At 45.7% G+C, this 23,954-nt stretch overlaps 1 long non-coding RNA gene across 1 annotated transcript in view; it reads right to left on the bottom strand.

Moving 5' to 3' along the window:
• LOC123572866 (uncharacterized) overlaps window positions 1-8,643 on the bottom strand; it is a 36,036-nt gene extending 27,393 nt beyond the window's left edge. Inside the window, exon 1 of the long non-coding RNA XR_006697400.3 lies at window positions 8,469-8,643. This is a non-coding gene — a long non-coding RNA (uncharacterized lncRNA). The remainder of the gene's footprint in view (window positions 1-8,468) is intronic.
• Window positions 8,644-23,954: the final 15,311 nt, after the last annotated feature.

Here is a 23,954-nt window from a genome sequence, read left to right as displayed (position 1 = left end):
CTTTCAATGACCAGGGTCCATTTCCTCGGCCACCCCCTGAGGACAGCTCCGGAAACAGGGTTACTTGGTGTCTCACGGTCAAGTAGCCTGTCTTTACCAAGGCCAGCAGCACACACAAAAAAACATTTCTCAAGGCCGCATAATTCTCTATTGCAGATGGCAAGTCCTTGCTCTGGCGTCCCAGGAGCCTGCGTTGTGGTTCTTCTGGGGAACTACTGGGAGCTCTAGGCTGCCTCTGTTCCCTTCTGAAGCCTCCAGCACCATAGGGTCTGCAAGATCGTGTGGCCCCAGCAGCAGGGATGAATGCACCACAGCGTGGACCCACGGCAGAGCACTTTCCTGCCCATGGGTGACACCTGGAAGCCTTCTGTGTCACCCACAATCTAGGAATGAGATGAGGCGCCACCAGAACCCGGGCACCATGCTTACTTCTTTGCAGTAATTGATACAAACCGCAGTGACTTATCTTTTACTGTGGAGCAAAATCCTGGCACTCCTTAATTTCTGGCGCCTAAAATCTTCACTGGAGTGGTCAGCGCCCGAGTCTTTGCAGGGTTTACCCCCCACTGCAGGAGCACATGTGTCCTCCCAACTCTCTCAGTGCATAAGCCCCCTCTTGTTTCTTTTGTTCAGTCTGCATGAACTCATTGATCATTATAGTGTTCTACAGTTCGGCCAGGCAGTCCAGGCCCCTTCAGTCTATATCATGCTGTGTTCAGTGTTGGTTCCTGCCCGTGGGTTCGTGTTCTCACCTAGCTGACTTCAAGGATGAAGCAGCAGACCTTCCAGTAAGTGTTATAGCTCTTAAAGATGGCAGGCACCCAAAGAGTCAGCAGCAGCAAGATTTATTGTGAAGAGCAAAAAAACAAAGCTTCCACAGCTGGAAGGGCACCTGATCCGGTTGTGGCTGCTAGCTGGGGTGGCCAGCTTTTAGTCCCTTATTTGTCCACGCCCATGTTCCATTTTCGTCCTATCAGAGTGCCCTTTTTTCAATCTTCCTTGTGATTGGCTACTTTTAGAATCCTGCTGATTGGTCCATTTTACAGAGTACTGATTGGTCCGTTTTCAAACCTCTTGCTAGCTACAGAGCACTGATTGGTGCATTTTTACAGAGCGCTGATTGGCACATTTTACAAACCTCTTGCTAGCTACAGAGCACTGATTGGTGCATTTTTACAGAGCACTGATTGGTGCATTTTACAATCCCCTTGTAAGACAGAAAAGTTCTCCAAGTCCCCACTCGACCCAGGAAGTTCAGCTGGCTTCACCTCTCAGTGCCAGGAGGCACAGAGTTCAGACAGCACTGTGGCTAAATTAGCAGTGCATATCATCAGTCCTGTGTGAGCTGTTTCTGACCCTCTTTTCCAAATGGAGTGGTCGAGCATGCACTGGCAAACGAAGAGGCACGTGCCCCTTTCTTGGGGCTTTGCTAATCAGCTCTAGTGGCTGTGATCTGGGCGACTGCTAGGTTAAGTCTGGTAGTAGTGGTAGTCTACATTCGTTCTCTGGGATCCATACCGTTTCTGCAGGGGCCAGCCTGATGATTCAATGGAGCAATGATCGGTACCAACACTCTGCACCCTTTAGGGCCTTAATGGTGGACTTCACTCTGCCTTCCTTTCTCATGTCCTGCCGAGATTCAGCGAGGTTGAGGGGGCAGCTTCAGGGTTTTTCACCTTTTCCAGTCGGCCTTTCCCACTCTGACAGCTCTTATCCCACAAACCAAGAACCCTAATGTGGGAGTGGCTCCACCTGCTCTGTAGTTCGTGTCTCACAGTCCACTGAGGAACTGGGAAAGACCATTGCTGAAGCCACAGACCCAGCAGGACCACTGCGAGCTGGACATCAGCCAGATCCAGTAATGACTTGGCCCCCAGGTCCCCTACTCTACCAGGAAAGCCAAGGTGACTCTGGAATCTCCGGGTATCCCTGGCAACTCAGACCTTGTGCCCAATAGTCTTTGAAATGTCAGGTAATTCCCCCTCCCCAGTGTAAAGTCACATGAGTGAATGGCCACAGGTGCCCTTGGGGAAGGACTGGGGGAATGCACATAGCTGGTCTCCATGCTGCAGGATCCTGCATTCTCAGGACAAGCCAGCTCTTCAGTCAATGGGTTTCGAGTCTGAAATTGGGTGTGTCTGGGGACTGAGCCGGAGGCTTGTCTTGGCTGTGGAGAGGCAGCCCTCAGCCTGCCGCTCCTCTGTTCTTCCCTCTTTACCGTTCCTATTACAGGCCTAGGGTGGCACCCTTGTGGGCCTATCTGACGCTAAGAACAATCTGCTCTATCAGCCATCTCCAAACTCCCTGCAGCTCAGGCCCCCTTGGCCACCCCTCCAACCTTGCTGTTCATCATTGTCGTGGCCTCTGGTTTCGAGCCCCCATTACTTTGGGGCCCCATCATCCCCAAAAAGACCCAGGCTTCCAAGAGCAACCCCAGGGACTTTGCTTCATTTCTTGACATCCTGTCTACAATGTTAAATCTCATATTCAGGAAAAAAATTACTTCTAACTATTGCTTATCTGATTTACAGTCTGATCAAACACCCTCAAAATCCAATCCCAGGCATACTCCCCTAGCTCCCATGTGGACACATGCCAGCTGGCCTTTCCGTTATTGGGATGAAAAGTCTTTTCCTCCCCTCTCAAGCCCAGCATGTTCTCAGCTGGGTTATGTTGGGCTTGAAGGCTAGCTGTGCCCTGGCCTCCTGCAGGGGAAGATGCCTGTTGCTTATGGGGGAAGCTGCTGCACTTGTACTAGGATATGGCGGGGCCACCTCTGCAATCTCAGAGGACTCACAGGGACTGTAGGGTCAACGTCCACAGGGGACACCATGCAGAGGTTTCCCCACCAAGATTCTGCCTCACAGATCACAGAAATGCCTGGACTGAGCACCCACACCTCTCTGGAGCTCTGACACTTTCACAAGTACCTGCTGTTCAACTGCATCTGCCCATCTGTGCCAGATGATGAGGGTCTCTTCAGAAGCTATCCTTGAAGCTCTCTGGCTCTCACACTTGACCTTTAACTGCTAGTTAATACAGCCCAGCCTCCTTTTCCTTCTGCAGTACATGAATTCAGCTTTGCAATAACCAGTCAACTGTGCTGTCTTCTTGTAGACATTGTTCCCCCAATATTTTCCAAATGCTTCCATCATTGCACCCGTCTCTGCATTATCCTCCACTGAGTGGTGTTTCAAGGCCCACCTCAGTGAAATCTTTAGCAGTCGAGCTGCCATCCCGCATCAAGGAGGACGCGAGTCCCTGCCCTTCCACCAGTCATCATGGAGACCTTTTTACCTGCTAGCTAATTCATGATCTAGACCCAAACCCACATTTTGTCACCTTTTTTCTCTGACCACTCCTGTGAGTCTGGGTCTTCTGAGGAGCAGAAGTCTGCAAAGATTCTAGTGGGAGAAAGGCTTGCATGAGAGAAAGTGGAGCTGGCTAAGAGGCAGCCCTCCTGCCATGCAGGTATGAGCCCCAAGATAAGGACAGCGAGCCTGAAGGTTGGGTGGAAAGTCCCAGATCTGTACCCTCTGAGGAGGGCCCTGTAGGTTCCTGTGGGTCCTCACCAAAGCCAGCACTCACAGCCGCCCGTCTCTCCTTGTTGGCTGGCTGCTGTGGGGAGCACGGCCTTGGCCCAGGTGAAGGGCAGGTGTGCAGGCCTGGCAGGGGGACTCTGGCCAATCGCACTCCTTGGCTGGAGCTGGGTGGGTGTGGCTTCAGGACCACAGAGGAGTTGGGGACACAAGCCACCCTTCTTCCTTCCCGAGTTCTTTCCATGGCCCCTGGAGCCCACTGCACGTGACAACTTCATTATTGTGACTGTAATGAGAAAATCACTAGGAGTACAAGGACATGAGGAATTAATTTCTGCTCTGTTTAGAGAAGATGTTGAACTTTCTTTCAGTGGCCAAAAGGCAAAGCCCAACGTCATGGCCGAAGAGGTCTGGAGAAACTAGGACGTGGCGGTCACATCCCTCCCCACAGGGGTCACCGCGCTGCCTGCAAGGAACTTCCTGAATGCTGCCTCTGCACAGCTGGCAACCAGGGGTTCTGAGAGCTTGAAGGAGCACGCATTCTTTACTATGACACAACTAGGAAAAAATCACAGCGCTAAGTTAGCTGAGTTAAACTCGGGGCGGTGCTCTGCCGGGAACCCTGCTGTGGAGAGATGTTTATCCAATGTGCTTTCTGCAGGGACCAAAGACAGGCTGATGCTTTTATGAGACGCTGTGGTTTGCTCTTGGGTAACAAACACCAATGAAAAAAAACAGGAAGTTTCCACTTTAAGATGTTCTAAATGAACTATTTAATATACTAAATGTAATGAGTCGGTCCCCTGCTGACTTGCATTGAAGAACATAAATACGTAATAAACTAAGCTAAGTTACTTGGGACCATTTGAAAATATATTCTCCCAAGAACAACCTCTGGTTTACTGTCCTTTTGATAAAACTTCCTCCAAGTGACAATCATTGTCTTTAACACAAATGCACATTGTAGAACTTTCTTGAAAACTAATAATTATGTGGATGCTTTTGAACTAAATTGTGAAATTAATCCCATTATCCTTAAATACATTACAGTTGTATTTTACTTAAGTTGATTTTGCCTGTCCCATTTTTAGATATTTTTAAAAATCTGATTTCGTTTCTCCCTGGATTTTGTTTTTTGTAGTAACTTTACAGCATCTTTCCAAAACCAACCATGCTAAATGGAAAACATGCCTTTGATTAAGAAAAAATTACATATTTTCCATTTATAATAATGGAATGCTTTGTGGTACGATATTCATTGCAAACATTAAGCATATATTGATAAGGTTCAGTTAACACTGACGTGCTCATAATATTTGGATCATTAAACTGCATCTACTTTATCAGATTTTACTTACTTAAATAATAACTGAGACTCTAGAAACTTTTCTCTAATAACCTGCCGATAGTGGTAAACTGGACCTTTGATCACAAAAATTCTGCAGGCTTTCCTGATTTCTGTGATGTGGACACGCTCACCATGGCTCTTCCCAAGCCTCCAGGGTGATGTCCTGGGATGTAGGATGCGAAGAGGTGGGCAGAATTTGTTCTGTGGAGTTGGTATGGCTGAGAACAACCCATCCACCAAACCAATTTCTAACCAGCTGTCTGCCTGCCTTGGTTCCGTTGAGTACACATGGTCCACCTTCTCTACCCTTGTAGCCTAACAAAAACTCTGGCGTCTGTAGCACAGACAAAGTGCAAATGCGCTCTGCCCTCCGAGGCCTCCGGGGCTGGTGGCGGTGCCGGCACGGAGCTGTGGTTACTGGGCTGCTCCACCTTCAATCACGACAGAAGGCCTGTGAAGTCAGTGGCGTTTCTTGCTTTTTGGGTTCGGAAGCTGATGCTCAGTAGGATTCAGGGACTCCCCGGGGTGGGACAAACTGCCGGGAAAGTTCCCTGCCCACTGGGCCTCACCGGATTTCCCTCCTAGAGGGCTGGTCACAGTGGCAAGGGTGAGATTGGGAGGATCAGCAATTTGACTTGGGTCCATTTCGGGGCAAAGCTGGTAACCTTCCTGGAATACGTTTCTTATAAACCTCCATTGTGTTGGATGCTAAAGGGGTCGATGGCTCCTTGTGGAAAAGGACAACCCAAGGAAGACACCGCTAAAGGAGGAAAGGCGGCCGACGGAAGGGCACAGGGAAGCCCTGGCCCAGCCGAGCCTGCTTGCCTCTCTCCCCACCCTCCCAGCACCACCCAGCTGGGGCCAGGACAGGCCACTTCCTCAGCGGGACACCTGTCCAAGTCCGGACAAAACACCAAAGCCCTGTTCTTTGTTCCCCTTTGCACAGCTGAGAAAGCTTGGGAGTTTCAAAAGAAATTTTTACTAAAACATCATTGGAAAACAAACAACAAATGAACAAAGAAAAGACTAAAAGCACGAAAGCCGTCTTCAAAGCACGGATACGGAGTCCTACGGAATCTCCCCACTTCATCACGGTTGTGGGCTTGCTCAGCAGTGCACCCCGGAACCTGGCTGTCAGAGCCCCCTGCCCATCTTTGCCACCTCTTTTCTAGGGAGAAATTCTTGCTACGTAAGAGAGAAATGACGTGAGACATGTGGGCTGGTGTCATAGCTGGAAAAATGCAGGCCTTGCCCTCCAGAGGTTGCCAGGTGCAGAGAAAGAAATCAGCAGATCCTCGATTGCTCTCCAATTCCAGGGAGCATGGTGGGTAGAGACCAGGATGTGGGAGGGAGCCAGAGACATCCAGGACAGCACCCCAGATCTGCCATTGTTTGGCAGCACGACTCTGCAAGGTGATGCAGTTGGGCAAGCCCTGGCGTCGTCCTCAGTAAGATAGAAACACCACAGTGCCTGCCAATGGGATGTGAGGACAGAGTGAAATGGCAGTGCCTGGCCTGTCGTGAGATGAACCCAAGACGAGCTGTTAGTGTCATTACAAAGGATGACTTGAGCTTGACTTCTCCAGGACTCCTGACCTTGCTCCTTACAGGGGCAAATGGCAAAGCATACCTGTGGGTAGCCCTTAAACTGGCACAGCTCTGTGAATTACTGAAAGGCCGAAGGAACAAGGAGAAATTGTGCAAGTGGAGTTTTCATTAGGAGCCTTAAGAACCGAAAGCCAAGACAAAGCAGAAATGTGCAGCATCTTTCTTGCCTAGGACTTTCTTCACTACCGTGAGCAATTTCCATGCCCCAATCCTGTGTCATCCCTCATGTGCCTCCCCCTAAATAAATAGAAAGAAAAAAATCCGAAGAAAGAAGGAAGGGAGGGAGGGAGAGAGGGAGGGAGGAAGTGGGGGAGGGAGGAAGTGGGGGAAGGAGGGAAGGAGGGAGGAAGGAAGGAAGGAAGGAAGGAAGGAAGGAAGGAAGGAAGGAAGGAAGGAAAGGAGGGAGGGAAGGAGGGAGGAAGGGAGGGAGGAAGTGAGAGAGGGAGGGAAGGAGGGAAGAAGGAAGGAAGGAAGGAAGGAAGGAAGGAAGGAAGGAAGGAAGGAAGGAAGGAAGGAAGGAAGGGAAGGAGGGAGGGAAGGAGGGAGGAAGGGAGGAAGGAAGGAAGGGAAGGAGGGAGGAAGGGAGGAAGGAAGGAAAGGAGGAAGGAAGGAAGGGAGGAAGGAAGGAAGGGAGGAAGGAAGGAAGGGAGGAAGGAAGGAAGGGAAGGAGGGAGGAAGGGAGGAAGGAAGGAAAGGAGGAAGGAAGGAAGGGAGGAAGGAAGGAAGGGAAGGAGGGAGGAAGGGAGGAAGGAAGGAAAGGAGGAAGGAAGGGAGAGAGGGAGGGAGGAAGGGAAGGAGGAAGGAAGGAAGGAAGGAAGGAAGGAAGGGAAGGAGGAAGGAAGGAAGGAAGGAATGAAGGAAGGAAGGGAAGGAGGGAGGAAGGGAGGAAGGAAGGAAGGAATGAAGGAAGGAAGGGAAGGAGGGAGGGAGGGAGGAAGGAAGGAAGGGAGGAAGGAAGGGAGAGGAGGGAGGAAAGAAAGAAGGAAGACTATTACCTAGAATAGCTCGATGGTTTTAAACATTTTTTAAGTTGAGTTCATTTCCCCCCAGTTGTGTCTCACACACTAGACTATAAGTTCCAAAAGGGCAGGGGCAACATCCGCCCCCATCACTATCAAAACTCCAGTCCTAGAGCAGTGCCTACCACATGACACACGCGCAAAACATGTTGGCTTAATGAATAAAGAAAAAGCCAAATCATAAAGCCGATAAAATTGCTAAGTTAGGACTTCCAATTAAAGATGAGAAATAAGGCAACCATCCTGTCCTTCTCTCTAAAAATGACAACAGTGGACAAAAAATAAAAATAAAGTAGAAAACCCCAGTTTAAATTAAGAAAAGGAAACATTTTCAGTTCAAGAATACAAAGAATTTCTACCAGTTCAAGTGGCGCTTTGACCTGCTGAGAATACTTCCTGGCCGCCTCTACCACGTCCACTCCTCTTTCCTAACTGCTCTGACGTCCTGCTGAGTTGCCTTCAATGGGATTGAACTTTCCTTTGCTCAAGCAGTAGGCCCTGATTAGCTGGAGGGGTTGATGTTCTCAACCCTTGGGCTGGGGTGATGCGTTCCAGAACAGACATACAGTCCAAGTCAGATCCATGCGGACCTGCAGGACTCAGCTCTAACACTTTGGTTGACCTTCTAGAAAGGCAGTGTTTTCCTACTGGAAGTAAATGAGACATTGAGTTGGCCAGGAGATCCAGCCAGGCTCTTGAGACCACAATGGAGGGCTTGCTAGAGAATCGGGGCAACGCCGAGGATGCAGAATTAAGAAATAGAAACTGCTTCATGGCTGTGTTGTTTAAGGCCTGGATGAATCTCACTTGAAGCTAGACTTGCCTCTGGGATGCTCCGTGGGGGAAAATAGAGTGTTTACATTCAGGGATGTTTCAGTTGGGTTTTCTAGAGCTTGCAAGGGGGTCAGAACTGCAACTGTCCCAAAGTTGACACACACCTCTTGAGAGTCTTACCTTTTCCTGGAGGTGAAGGACCTTGAGGAGTCTGAGGATCCTACAGTGAAAACCAAAGGTGCCGGCACGGATGAGTGACAGGAGCATTAGGGAAAGGCCATCTCCACCCCAGAGTGTGGGCAGGAGGTTGCCTCTGGAATTCTTGGCCTATTTTCTATGGACATGGCTTCGTAACCTGGAGAAACAGCCAGACAGAAGAAAATGCTAACCTGAGATGTATGAATAGAGAAAAATCAATGGTACCTCACAAACCATTGAGCTAAGAGGCATCTGAGAGTCACTGCCAGTTCCTGTGTGGGCGATCGTTTTACCCCAGTCAGGTGAAGCCCCCAAATCTAAGAAAAAGGATTTGTCCTCAGAGGAGAAGACAGAGTAGATTTTTTTGGGGGGGAAAGTATTTGGTGACAGCACAACTGTTTGGACGTTATTGACTGTAACAGCCAGTGCTCTGATACAGTTAGAATGTTTGTCGGCTCCACATCTCCTGCTGAAATGTGATCCCCAGTGTTGGAGGCGGAGTGGTGGGAGGTGTTTGGGTCGTTGAGTGGGTCCCTCACGTGTGGCTTGCTGCTGCGGGAGAGCTGCTTGTTAAAGAGTGTGAAACCTCTCCCAGCTGCTGCACCCTCTCTCGCCAGGTGACACATCCACTCCGCCTTTGCCTTCGGCCATGAGTAAAACCTTCCTGAGTCCTCTCCAGAAGCAGTTGCTGGCACTATGTTTCTTGTACAGGCTGCAGAACTGTGAGCCAAATAAACCTCTTTTCTTTACAAATTAGGCACAATGGACTAACACACATTCTCTGCACTCCCCACCGTGTTTTCTGAGCAATTAGCTGGCGCTGATAATACCCATTCCAATAAAAATATAAATAATATTCAGAAAGATCTAAGATGTACCACGTGCACAGCCAAGGGAAATCACGAGCAAAGAGCTAAGAAGAGTTCACTTAAGAAGAATCACCACAGGTAATAGAATAACATTTTAGGCAAATACTTCTCTGTACTCTCAAATAAATTGAAGAGTAGACAAGACTATTTTGGGGGGATGGTTGGAAAATACCTTTAAAAAGTTGTACAAGAGATATAAAATGAAATTGCAGAACCCAGAAAATAAATAGAAGATAACAATCTGACTGTTACGAGGAAAGAAATAGAAGATAGCAATCTGACTGTTATGAGGAAAGAAATAGAAGATAACAATATGACTGTTACGAGGAAAGAAATAGAAGATAACAATCTGACTGTTACGAGGAAAAAAATCAGATTATATGCCACTGAACACAGAGTCAGTAATCTGATAAAATCACCCAACAATAAACTAAGAAAGAAGAGATGGTGAATAAAGGTAAAATGAGAAATATCTCAGGTAGAATAGAAAAGAACTAAATGGAGTATAATTGGTGTTCTTGAAGAGGTGAAGAGAATAAACAGAAAACTAAAAGTACTCAAATATAATACAGAGGCAAGAAGAGTTAGAACACTTCTAAAATAAAAGGAAAATCTGAACCTGAAGATAGAAAAGGAATATTTTGTACCAGGAAAAAAAAAAAAGATACGATATTGTCAACACTAAGGAATGTTTCTGAGCTTTAAGGATAAGGCACAAATGCTGCAGACATCCAGACAGAAAAGCAAATCGTTTGTACAAGACAAAAGAAGGTGAACCTCAAGCATCTCTCCAGGAACATTCAGCATGTAAGACACATGAAAAAATGCTCAGGATTTGGAAAGGGAGAAAGCGTATTTACCCTATTAAAAGAGAAATCAAAATAAAGAATTCAGAAATGCAGAAGTAGCAGTATGAAGGAACTCAGTGTGAACATTACATATAATTATAAGGCTAACTAAATATAAATATTTAATAAGGTCAATTTTCAACATGTAATAGCAATTCTGGTGTTAAATAAATCATCAAGAAATGAGAAAAAATAAGTTTAAAGATTGAGAAAATTATTAATACATAGAAGAATATAAATATTATAACTTTTCAAAGTAATTACAATTAAACTTAAATATCTGGAAAATGGAGGATGGAAAGTTTTAGTTTTTAGTTTTTTTTGACTGTCATAAACTATTTTCTACTGCATCAACAGTGTAGAAGTTTTCCAATTTCTCTGCATCCTTGCCCACTCTTGTTTTCTCTTTTGTTTTCATAATGGCCATTCTAATGGGTGTGAGGTGGTATCTCACTGTGGCTTTGCAGTAACTATTAGTGATGTTAAGCATTTTTTCATGTGCTTACCAGCCATTTGCATATCTTCTTTAGAGAAATGTCTATTCAAGTCTCTTGACCATTTCTGAATTGGGTTTGTGAGGGTTTCTTTGCAAGTATTGAGTTGTAAGAGCTCTTTATACATTCTGGATATCAATTCCTTATCAGATATATGACTTGAAACATTTTCTCCCATTCCATATGTTGTATTTTTACTGTTTCGATGCACAGGTTTTAAATTTTGCTGATGTCCAAAATTATCGATTTTTTGTTGCTGCCTGTGGTTTGCCAAATCCAGTGTCATGGTGATTTTCCCCTATGTTTCCTTCCATGAGTTTTATAGTTTTAACTCTTAGGTTAGGTATTAAACTCATTTTGAATTAATTTTTGTGTATGGTGTAAATGAAGAGGCCAACTTCCTTCTTTTTCATGTGGGCATCTAGTTTTCCCACACTATTTGTTGAAAAGACTCTCCTTTCCCCAGTGAATGGTCTTAGCAACTGTTAAAAATCAACTGGCTGTTTATTATTTTGGACTGTATTCTAGTACATTGGTCTATATGTCTGTCCTTGTGATAGTAACACGCTGTTTTGATTTTGGTCACTCGATAGTAAGTTTTGAAATCAGAAAGTTTTAGTTCTTCAACTTTGTTTTCTTTTTCAAGATTATTTTGACAATTTGAGGTCCCATGAGATTCCACATAAATTTTATCATGAGCTTTTTATTTCTGAAAAAATAATGTTGGGAATTTGATAGAGATTACATTGACTCTGTAGATCACTTTGAGTGGTACTGTCATCCTAATATTAAATATTTCAATCCATGAACATGGGATAACTGTTCACTTATTTATATATCCTTTAATTTCAACATTTTGTAGTTTTCAATGGAGAAATCTTTCACCTTCTTGGTTAAATTTATTCCTAATATTTTATTCTTTTTACATGATTATAAATGGGATTGTTTTCTTAATTTCTTTTTTGAATTATTTTAGTGTCTATAAATGCCAACAGAGTTTTATGTATTTATTTTATATCCTGCAACTTTGCTGGATTTCTTTATTAGCTCTCACAGGTTTTGATGAATACTTTAGGGTTTTCTTTCTTTTTTTTTTTTTGAGATGGAGTCTCGCACTGTCACCCAGACTGGAGTACAGTGGCATGATCTTGGCTCACTGCAACCTCCACCTCCCAGGTTCATGCCATTCTCCTGCCTCAGCCTTCTGAGTAGCTGGAACTACAGGTGCCTGCCACCACACCTGGCTAATTTTTTTTATTTTTAGAAGAGATGGGGTTTCACCGTATTAGCCAGGATGGTTTCGATCTCCTGACCTCGTGATCTGCCCACCTCGGCTTCCCAAAGTGCTGGGATTACAGGCATGAGCCACTGCGCATAAGATTATGTTATCTGCAGACAGGTAATTTTACATCTTCTTTTCCAGTTTAGGTACTTTTTATTTATTTTCCTTACCTAATTGCTCTGGCTAGAACTTCCAATACTACATTGAGTCGAAATAGCCAACGCAGGCATTCCTGTCTTATCCCTGATCTTAGGGGGAAGCTTTCAGTCTTTCACCATCGAGTATGAAAACAAAACCATTGTAAGGTAGTAGCATGGTGAGATTGTCCTACTAGCTATGAAAATATATTGTAAAATGAAGACAATTTAAAAAGTGAGGCATTGGTATACTCATAGGCTGACAAATCAATATGTGATGGATAATGTCAAGGTACAGAGCCATATACCCCTGACCTCTGAAAATGCAATATGTGTAAAGGCACAGACTTGAGTCTGCAGGGAAAGACGAACTATTCAACAGACACAAATTGTCTTCTAAAATGGTGTAGCCAACTGGAAGATAACATAAAGTTGGATTCAAACAATATTAATATATGGTTTTTTGAGAAATTACAGATAAATCAAATGTTTAAAATGGAAAACAAGGAACTATTAAAAAATAGAAGAAATCATGGCAGAATATTTTGATTCTCATAATTTTATAATGTAGAAGCAGTTTCTAATATTAATAAAATAATGAAAGTAAGAAAAAAATTGAAAAATTTAACTACATAAAAAGATATGATTTCTACATGGCAATATCCCCTAGAAAAAAATTTAAAACATAAACAATAAAAATGATAAAGCAGATTTGCAATTCATAATATGGGGTAAGGATTAATTCCCTGCTATATGTGGGTATTGTATGTATGTGTGTATGTGTGTGTCTGTGTGTGTGTGTGCATGTCTGTTCAGCTATATATACTAGAAATCAGCAAGAAAAAGACTGATAACCCAATAAAAATAAGCAAAATATATAAGCAGGCAACAAAAAATGGACTACAAATTACTCTTAAGCATATTAAAAGATGCTCAACCTCATTCATTATTTTAAAAATGCAAATTAAAGTTACACTGAGATCCATTTTTCACCTATCAAATTGGGAAATACCAAAAAGCTTGACAAAACTCCATGTTGTTGTGAGTGTAGGGAAACAGGTCGGCTAACACATTGCTGGTTGGACAATAAATGAGTACATCTCCAGTTGTGAGCAGTCGGCAATATCTATCAAAACTATAAATGCATAAACCCTTGACCCAGCTACTCCACTCCTGGGAATTTACTCTACGGAAATACTTGTACCTATCCCGTGTGAGGTTTGTACAAGGTTAGTACTCACTGGAGTATTGTTCTGGTAGCAAGTAATTGGAGACAACCTAAACGTACAATGTGAGATTGGTTAAATAACTGATGGCACACCCACACAGTGCAATACTACGCAACTGAAGTAAGAAATGGGAAAGGTTCGTATGCGCGGATGTGGATAAATGCTTCAAATGTATTGTAAGCCTTTGAAAAAAAGAACATGATTTAGAAGTGTGAGTACCTTTTTTTTCCGAAAAGAGAATGCATGGAAAACATCTCTAGAAGTATATGCAAAACCGTTAAACCATTTCCAAGAGTGGAGTTTGGATGTCTGAGACAATGGGAGGTTTTTCACTACATATAGGTTTTGTTTTTCTGATTTTGGTTTTGGTTTTTGAGGTGGTGTCTTGCTTTGTCACCCAGGCTAGAGTGCAGTGGCGCAATCTCGGCTCACTGCAACCTCCACTTCCCTGGTTCAAGTTATTCTCCTGCCTCAGCCTCCTGAGTAGCTGGGATTACAGGTGCCCACCATCACGACCGGCTAATTTTTATATTTTTAATAAAGATGGGGTTTTGCCATGTTGGTCAGCCTGGTCTCAGACTCCTGAGCTCAGGTGATCCACCTGCCTCAGCCTCCTGAAGTGCTGGGATTACAGGTGTGAGCCACCGCACCTGAGCACTACATGTAGTTTCTTGTCATAATTTCTATTTATTAAAAATTATATATCCTATTTCAAAGTTAGTAAATAAAATAAATGAAGCAAGATAGAAAATGTTCTCTTATAAAATTGGAAAATCCTGATGGGACTGTCCCCCGCGTTGGGAAACTGTGGCTGTCTCTAGCACGTATTTGCCCGTGCAGTGTGCAGGCTCTGCGGGACACGGTTCTGTCACGGCTCGTGGAGGGACCACAGATCCTGACGGCCACAGCTTGTTGCTCCTCTTGCATCACCAATGTGGCTGTCATGCTGCGTTACTATGAATGTATATGATTTATTGGATATTATATTAAGAATAAACTGATATATAATATTTTCCTCCTCTTATCTTTTTTGTTTTTACAAAATAATAAAAATTCCTGCATTCACTGCATGACAATACTAAATTAAATTAATCAAAGTGAAATTGTAATTGCCTGCGTCCTCACCATTTTGAAGACTAATTGAAAGCTTGTCTACTCCACTTGAATAAAGATTTTACATCAGTTTTGCATCCAAATGAATCAGGAATATTGAACATTTGTTCTGTAATTTTACATTACCATAATGTTTTTAAAGGACAGGTTGGGACTCTTCAGTGAGTTATGAAATCTGTTGGATCACAACCAGCCTTTAAAGGAAATGAGATAGAATAAGCATGATAGCATAGAAAACGTCAGAATGAATTACAGATACTAAAAATGCACACAAATATGTGTCTTGGGTTGTGATGAAAACTGTATTTCTCACCCACCAGGTGCTGGGGGCTCTGGTGCTGGAGATACAATGACCAACAAGATCAATTTTTATCCAATCCTTACAGAGTTAACAGGCTACTGGGGTGGGGCAGGCGATAAACAAACAAGCAAGTAAATCAGTGGATCCAGATGGTGAACAGCACCAAGAAGGAATTCACAAGCTGCTGGAGGAGGAATGCCAAGGACGGCCTTAGCGTCACGGAGGGAGCCTCTGAGAAGGAGAAAAAGCCCACCGTGGGGTGCAGGGAAGGGAGCTCCAGTTGAGGGGGTGGCAAGTGTGGACCCTGCACAGGGAGAAGGTGAAGTGTGTGCCAGGAGTGGAAGAGGCTGGGAGGGCAGCGCAAGGCTGGGATGAATAGGTCTGGACCATGCCAGGCCTCGCTGGCTGTAGGGAAACACATGTGGATGGTGCGCTAAGTGCAGCAGGAGGCCCCAAACGAACTTCCATCAGGGCACTTACGTGTTAGTGCTCACAGTTTTAACATATCATCCTGAGTTCGCAGGATAGGGTGAGTTTAACATAAAGCAAGGGGGGAAGCTGGGTAAACAGCTGGGAGCTTCTTGCTGAGTCTCGGCCTGCGGTGATGACAGCTTTGTCCAAGGTGCTTCCAAGAAAGAGAAGAGGAGGGAAGGGATTTGACATTGATTTGGGAGGTGGAACGGACATGCATCAATGTGGGGGTGAGAGGGAGGGAGACGTCAAGAAGGACGACCAGCCCTGTGGCTTTATTAGCTGGGTGGATGCCAGTACCATAGCTTGTGTTTCTGTAGGCACCTGCTCATCTAACACACTTAATACAACGTCAGTGGCATCACACGCAACCAGGTGCAGCCTAAGAGATGTGCCTTCCCTCACATGTAATGCAATAACTTAATGTGGACACTTTAAATGCCTTTCCTCTGCTGGAATTTTGTGCATGTATGCATTTCTTACAACTTTGAATTATTCAATTTACGCTCAAAATAGAGCCGTATGTTTACACTCTATATGGTTTTCTTTTGACATGATAATTTCATGATGTTTCACCTTGATGGGGTCCATAAGGCTGTTTTCTAAAAATTCATAAAATGTCGAGGACTCAGGCAATTTGATTATCTGGGAAGGTGAATCCTCATGGAAAGTGTGTAACACTTTCTTATTTTTCATCTCATTGATTTTAGGTCTTGCTGTTAGCAGAGTTGACACAATGGAAATATCAGTTTTGCTGTCTAGCATGATTTGTTATTGATCTTGACTCTAGTCTCTCCCATTCATTTTAAATTTCTTAAACATTTTCAGCTTTTTACTAAAAAGTTAGAAAATAAAAATAGAAAATGATGAAAAATTATCAATTAAAAATATTAGGATGGAAACATCTCAATTTCCAAATTTATGGTAATTTGGACCTACAGAATTATTATGCATAGTTACACACAAAAAACATTTCAAACTAGGTTTAAACAAGCTGTAAGGTGATGTGTTCAGTTAGTTATTAGGAAATGGTTATGCGTAGATGAATGCTGTGCTGTGCAGATTCCCTGGGCCTCCCCTGCCTTTAATGGAGCGGGTGGCTTTGTACCAAACAGGTGGGCTGCCAGTGTGCCCTTACGTGCCTGGATATCAACATGCCTCCCCTTAAAACAAGATCAATGCAGGATTGCATTTTTCCGTCGCTGAGTTACAGCTAACAAGTAAAAACGTATATATAGGGGTGAAGAGAAAGCAATTTTTAAAAGTCTTTTAAAAAAGGCTTAAACTAGGCCAGGTGTGGTGACTCACACCTGTATTCCCAGCACTTTGGGAGGCTGAGGTGGGCGGATCACGAGGTCAGGAGTTTGAGACCACCCTGGCCAATATGGTGAAACCCCGTCTCTACTAAAAGTACAAAAATTAGCTGGGTGAGGTGGCATGCACCTGTAGTCCCAGCTACTTGGGAGGCTGAGGCAGGAGAATCACTTGAACCTGGGAGGCGGAGGTTGCAGTGAGCCGAGATCGCACCACTGCACTCCAGCCTGGGCGACAGAGCGAGACTCCATCTCAAACAAAACAAAACAAAGGCTTAAACTAATAGCCCGAGTAATTGCAGTGGTGGTTGGCGGTGTAGAAAAGCCTGCAGACAATGCCTTTAAGAGAACATGCGGAACATGCTCTTTGCTGTGGTTTTCTAAACAGTTAAAAAATGGTGTTTTTTTGTTTTTGCTTTTTTGTGTGTTTTTTTTTGTTTCTTTTTTGTTTTTTGGGGTGTTTTTTTTTTTTTGCAAAATTAAATTGGAAGAGAACTTTTGCAGAACCACGGAAGCACATCTTTGGGGCACAGGTGTTCCAGGAACATGGTTCAAAAACCACAGGAACAAACACTGCCTGGGAATCACGATATTGATAACTTAGGAGTACACCGGGAGGGAGTTAGATGCCACTTGGCAGGTTCTGTCCCATGTCCTCTTCCAGCTGTCTCCTTCCTCCCCAACAGTTTTAGAAATACAGCCAAATAATGTTTGCAATTTCTGTGCGATATTGAAAGGGCAGCAATAACAAAAAATTGGGAGTGGGGAGCCCAGACTTTCCCTCTGTAACTGTGTGGCCCTTGGGCAAATAAGCTCACACAGCTCAGTATTCTAGTCTCTTAACATCCATCCCAGGAGGCGGTTCTCAGCAGTGCACACATAGTTCACGAAGCAGGTCTGCACACTGGTGATCTACAGCAGGCCTTCACTGTACGGCAGGCATCTTCATCAGTTAGTCAGCAATAGCTGTTTTCCACTCTACGTGCATCTCAACCATCAGAGGCGTGGGCAATAAAAGAAATGGGTGCAGAGCCCTGCCCTTGACAGTGAGTAGCGAGAAGGGAGTGGACAGGATTGCAGTCCTCCTGCCCGCCACTATGCTGGGCTCAGGCAGTGGCTTCTGTCTAAAGAACCACGTATTTAAAGAGATCACGTGTCTCTCAGTCTGGTATTTCATTCATGGGCGTTAGTTTCTTTGTGTGGCACAGGGTTGCTGTTCCCAGTGGTTAATGGCCACGGGAGTTGACCGCTGGTGCTGGACCTTAGGTGTGCCATTTGTAACTGGGAGAAATACCCAGTCTCTCTGTATGCAAACTGCTCTGGACCTCTGGGATATGAAACTTGTGTCCGATATTTGGTACTGTTCTGAAAGAAGAGACATGGCTCAGGGGCCATGACAGGAGACCCAGGCTAGCCTCCTTACCCCAGAGATGCACACACAAACCTCTCAGCAGGATGAAGACAGATCCTAAAACCAAACGATGGATAGGTGTGACCAAACCCCAGAACTACCCAATTTTAAAGTGTGATTAATTAAATCACAACTGTGATTTGCTTTGGTGCTTTTCACCCTTAATTTTAAAACATAAGCTTGTTCCAATGATATTTAATCAACTGGCACTTTAAAACCTTGTTTCTCTAAATCCTAATCTAATATTTAAAGACTATAAACAACACTTCAAATCTTTGTGTGTATGTGTGTGTGTGTGTGTGTGTGTCTATATTTGGGGAGGAATCCCCCCACTTTGTAAAAATGAGTAGTTTAATTTCACCCAATGTAAAAAAAAAAAAAAAGAAGAAGAAGAAGAAAGAAAGAAGAAATCCACGAATCTGGAGCTTGCCGTCACACTGTCACCAGTGCCGTCAGCGGCAGGCCCCTTCCCTTCCTAGGTACTTAACGTTTGTGGAAGATGCTAAAATGCTTTCACATATATGTGAAATAGTTAAAACAGACATCATTGTCTAAATTTTTTCAGTCAATAAACAGAAGTTACCTGCCAGAGCCACACGGCCAATACACGTCTGAGCGGGTCCAGTGCTTGGGTGGATGGATCAGTGGTCCTGCCCTGTCCATGGGGTGGGGGATGTAACCCGAAGTCAACGTGTTGGCATGAGTGATGGTATGCATGCATACGTAACCCTAATTCCAGGAAGAAAAAAGTCCCAAGGGAACCACACCAAAGGGTGGGGACCAGGAACAAAGAAATAAAAGAAATTCTGCAAGTAGAACTCATGGACTGCCTTGATTAATGGCCGCCCACGCACCAAGGTGTGCTGCTGTTTACTTAGACCTCAGCCAGGGAGGCGGGTTCCGGATTCCTGAGGATTGCTCCACTGCTGGGCAAGCTGAAAGTCATCAGCAGTGATGTCTGAGGCACAGCCACCAGCCAGTCATCCACTTTGCCAGCTTGGAGCCAGGCAGAGAGATGTGTGCACACCGGGAGGGCTGCCCTGCACTCTCTCCTCACCCACACAGCTATGCTCTCAGGCCCTCACAGGCCTCTGTGCAACCTCGAAGCTCCGCGTGGCATCCGTTCTGGTCATGGCTTCATCTCGCATGTGTCAAGGCTTAGGGTAACTTTGTCAGTTGTGTGGAGGGGGCAGTGATAAAAAGAATAGGACAAATAAAAGAAGAAAAGAGAGAAGGCTTGGCATTCACCTGGAAAGAGCAGACTTCGATTTGCTGCAAACCCACCTGGGAGAAGACGCTCCCAGCCCACATTGGGAAGTAATCAGGGAAGGGTGCAGAACTTTCTCTTTCCAGCCTCCCTGCTTCTGTGGTTTTCACTAAACTTCTGAGTTCCAGGAAGGAACTGATTGAAAGCCTCAGGGCAGCCCCCCACAACCCTGAACAGGGCCCGGCTCGGGCATCCGGGCACCAGAGAGGTTGGTTCAGTGCATACTTACTCATGCCCACAGCTTTGGCTTACTGACCGTGAAGTTACTAGTCTCGTAAGTATCTTGCCAAGCTGAGCAGGAGCCTTCTTTCTCTCCCTTTCTCTTTGCTCAGCAACATAGGAATCGTCAGGTGCAGCATCTCCTCCCAGCGCAGGTCCTTCCTTGGTTGGCTCGAGAAGCCCAGGGACAGGAGGGCCCCTGTAAAATGCCTTCCTCTCTGCCCCGCTGCAGCCACCACACACTTTACTGGCCTGAGGTCTCACGCCTGGGCCTCCCCCTCTCCCTGAGGTCTCCAGTCTGGGCCTCCCCCTCTCCCTGAGGTCTCACTCCTGGGCCTCCACCTCTCCTTGAGGTCTCCAGCCTGGGCCTCCACCTCTCCCTGAGGTCTCCAGCCTGGGCCTCCCCCTCTCCCTGAGGTCCCGTGTCTGGGCCTCCGCCTTTCCCTGAGGTCTCGAGCCTGGGCCTCCACCTCTCCCTGAGGTCTCCAGTCTGGGCCTCCTCCTCTCCCTGAGGTCTCGCTCCTGGGCCTCCACCTCTCCCTGAGGTCTCACGCCTGGGCCTCCACCTCTCCCTGAGGTCTCACTCCTGGGCCCCCACCTCTCCCTGAGGTCTCCAGCCTGGGCCTCCACCTCTCCCTGAGGTCTCCAGCCTGGGCCTCCCCCTCTCCCTGAGGTCCCGTGTCTGGGCCTCCGCCTTTCCCTGAGGTCTCGAGCCTGGGCCTCCACCTCTCCCTGAGGTCTCCAGTCTGGGCCTCCCCATCTCCCTGAGGTCTCCAGCCTGGGCCTCCCCATCTCCCTGAGGTCTCCAGCATGGGCCTCCACCTCTCCCTGAGGTCTCCAGCCTGGGCCTCCACCTCTCCCTGAGGTCTCCAGCCTGGGCCTCCAACTCTCCCTGAGGTCTCGTGCCTGGGCCTCCACCTCTCCCTGAGGTCTCCAGCCTGGGCCTCCCCCTCTCCCTAAGGTCTCACGCCTGGACCTCCCCTCTCGTCCCCGTGAAGTTATTGGGTTGCTTTCTTGCTATAGTTCCCACATTTTAAAAATATATTTTTTTGAATTACGGTAAAAAGATATAACATAAAATGTGCCACCATAACTATTTTCAAGTGCGTTTTCAAGCTCAGTGTGTTAAGTACATTCGTGTTGCTGCACGACAGATCTGTGGTCTCTCCTTTAACACAGCACAGACGGCACAGCTGCCCTTGGTGTGGTAGGTGGGTGAGTGCTCAGCAGCTAGGAGATGACCTCCTTTCCATAGCAGGCTGGACAGGGCAGGGGCAGCCGGGAACAGGGGAGTGCTGGGACAGGCAGGGCTCAGCTAGGGAGGAAAACAGACAGCAGGGCAGAGCGGTCATGCCCACCTTGGGGAGCTGCCCCACCCTGGTGCCCCGCTGCTCCTCAACTAAAGACAACGGGGCAGGGGGTGGGGGGCGCTTAAAGGAAAATGCAAGGGCTGCCAGAAGCAGTACTTCTCTCACCAATTACAGACGGCTAGTGAGTGCTCAGAATACACTGGCAAAGTCCACTGGGTGACGAATTTGGTTAAACAAAGATAAACTGAAAACCAGTGTTTAAAAAAAATCCTTAGCCTTTTAATTCTTCACCTACATATTTGTCAGAATAAGATGTATCATAAAATTCATCGGTAGGTCTTAGGAATGAAATTCTCTAATTAAAACCGTCCAGGGTATGAAGCCGTCAGCACAGAGTTCTGTACCAGGCACAGGCTCGTTTTTTTAACACCCAAAAACTGTTCTTCCGTGATGCACTCTAGGCACCGTGGCTGGGAGAAAAAGCTGGAACCTCAGAAGAACTTCTTGCCTTTTATTTTAAAAATGTGGTAAAATACACATAACGTACACTTTACCATCTTAACCATTTCCGAGTGTACAGTGTAGAGGCATTAAGTACATTCATATTGCTGTGCAGTCATCACCATATCCATCTCCAGAACTCTTTTCATCTTCTCAAACTGAAACTGTGTCCATTAAACACCAGCTCCCCGCTCCCAGTCGCTGGCAGCCACCATTCTCTTTTCCGTCTTTATGAATTTGACCATTCTAGGTGCCTTGTAAAAGTGGAATCATGCAGTGTGTGTCCTTTTGTGACCAGTTTATTTCACTGAGCGTAGTGTCCTCCGGGATGCTCCACATTGCAGCAATGGACAGGATTTCCTTCCTTTTTAAGATGGAACCATATTCCATTTGCATGTGGAGACCCCGTTTTGCTCACCCAGTCATCTGTGGGTGGACACCTGCGTTGCTTCCACCTTTTGGCTACTGTGAGTAAAGCTGCTGTGAACCCAGGGTGTACGTGTCGTGCTTTGTGAACTGTAATTGCCGTTGGGCCGACCGTGAGCCATCTTACTACACGATGTCCGCAGCTCCTGCCAGGGTCCTCGGAGTCAAGGTCAGCCTTGCGTCGGTTACTCCTTTTTACCATGACTTTCATCCCTGTGGCGTGTAATCCTCAGTAAAAATAGCTTTGATTATTTCTGCCACCTTTCCAGAAGTCAGAATGGGAGCTTTCTTAAGAGCTGCAACTTCTGACCCTGGCGAGTTGGATCAAGGTTCCAGGAATTCATCCATCTCTTCTAGGTTTTCTAGTTTGTGTGCGTGAAGGTGTTCATGGGAGCCTTGAATGATCTTTTGTATTTCAGTGGCGTCCGTTGTAATGTCTCCTGTTTCATTTCTTAGTGAGGTTATTTGGATTTTCTGTCTTCTTGGTTAATCCTGCTAATGGTCTATCAGTTTCATTTATCTTTTTGAAGAACCAGCTTTTTTTTTTTTTTCATTTATCTTTTGTATTTTTTGTGTGTTTGTTTCAATTTCATTTAGTTCTGCTCTGATCTTGGTTATCTCCTTTCTTCTGCTGGGTTTGGTTTGTTCTTGTTTCTCTAGCTCCTCAAGGTGTGGCCTTAGATTGTCCGTTTGTGTCTTTCAGACTTTTTGATGTCGGCATTCGGGGCTCTGAACTTTCCTCTAAGCAGTCCCTTTGCTGAATCCCAGAAGTTTTGATAGGTTTGTGATTCATAACAGGGATGAAAATATTCATTGAAAATTAGTGAAAGTGGAGTGTAAAATGAAAAAAAAAAATAGGAAGAGCTTGAGTCTGGGTTAAGACTGTGATGCTTTATGGGGTCAGCAAGCCTGAACGTGGCTCTGAAAGCCTAAATAATCAAAGAGTTGGGCAAACAAATGTAGGAAGGCAGGCTGATATTGGGAAGTCATCAGCCGCACACGTGCACCAAACAATACAGGAACTCACAACGTACCCAAGAAAACCTACCCGGATATTTATCCATTTTTCTAAAGGGACATTTTGTGTTTTTTTTTTAAACCCATGAAATATGCATCAACACATAAATAAACCATGATAATTTCCGCGTTGGTGTAGCTTTTCTTTGTGGCACTAGAGAAAAGCTTTCTTGAGCCAGGTACATGCTGGCTCCGTAGTGCGGCAGGTCATTGTTGAGTCCTGGCAGCGAACGGCTGGACTTTGATGTCAGGGGGTCAGGGTTTAAAATTGCACTCTGCTTCCTGGGTAGACTGCTTACTCCCAGACACCTGGATCTGTTTGTTTTATTGTGAAATGGGGATAATCACTTTTTAAACACCCCACGAGAATATCATGAGAGTTGAATACCAGGAGTGCTCAAGGGGCTGGCGCACGGCTGGCGCTAGATGCTGGCTCACCTCTCTCCCTCCTGCGCCTGAGAGATCCCAGGCTTCACGGGTCAGGCAACAATGTTTTCAGATGCTCATCCCTGTGTTGTCATCTTCTCAAAAGGGTGACTTTCTCTGAGCCAAACTTGTCCAGCTGCAAAGTAAGAAAAACATCTCTTTTTGATAGTGCTTAGATGCAGGGATGATTCAGGAAGAGGGTGATCTGGCCCAGCCACAGGACAGGGTACCCAGATAAGCGCTCCCTGAGTTCCTCACCCTTGTTGACATGCTGGAGGACCCAGGTTGGCCAGGTGCCAGGCTGCCGCTCTGTGGGAAGCCTCCTGCCTCAGAGATGCCTTTGGTTTTGCGTCCGTCTTGCTTGTTACGGGCAGGTCAGCGTGTTGAGACCAACTGCACCAAGGGAAATGCCATGTGATGATTAGTTTTTTCCTCTGGGATCTTCAGCATTTGGTCTTTCACCAAAAACACGTGTCCATGTGGCATGTTCCTGTCCTGGCTGCCCTGCGATTCTACTGCGGCACTCGGCACTCTCCCTCGTCCTCCCTGGAGCACTCGGTACAGCGTGTGCAGTGAGGGAAGTGATGTAGGGCTGTTTAGAAACGCTCTGCTCAAGTCACTTCTCTTCCTTTCTTTGTGTAATTATCTGGAGACACGCGGTGTTTACCAGTGGTGAGCCAGGAGGCATGTGTCTTTCTTTGGAAAGAATATTGAGGGGAATGTGGAATGTGGTGGAAATTAAGACATCAAACCCAGAGACGGGAATCCGGAAACCTAAACCCTAAACTCCTCTCTTACACAGAACTGCTGGCTAAACAGCAAGTAGCAACTCTG

Source organism: Macaca fascicularis, chromosome 4 (genome assembly GCF_037993035.2).
Source record: "Macaca fascicularis isolate 582-1 chromosome 4, T2T-MFA8v1.1".
NCBI lineage: Eukaryota > Metazoa > Chordata > Mammalia > Primates > Cercopithecidae > Macaca > Macaca fascicularis.
This window is presented reverse-complemented; position numbering and strand designations above follow the sequence as displayed.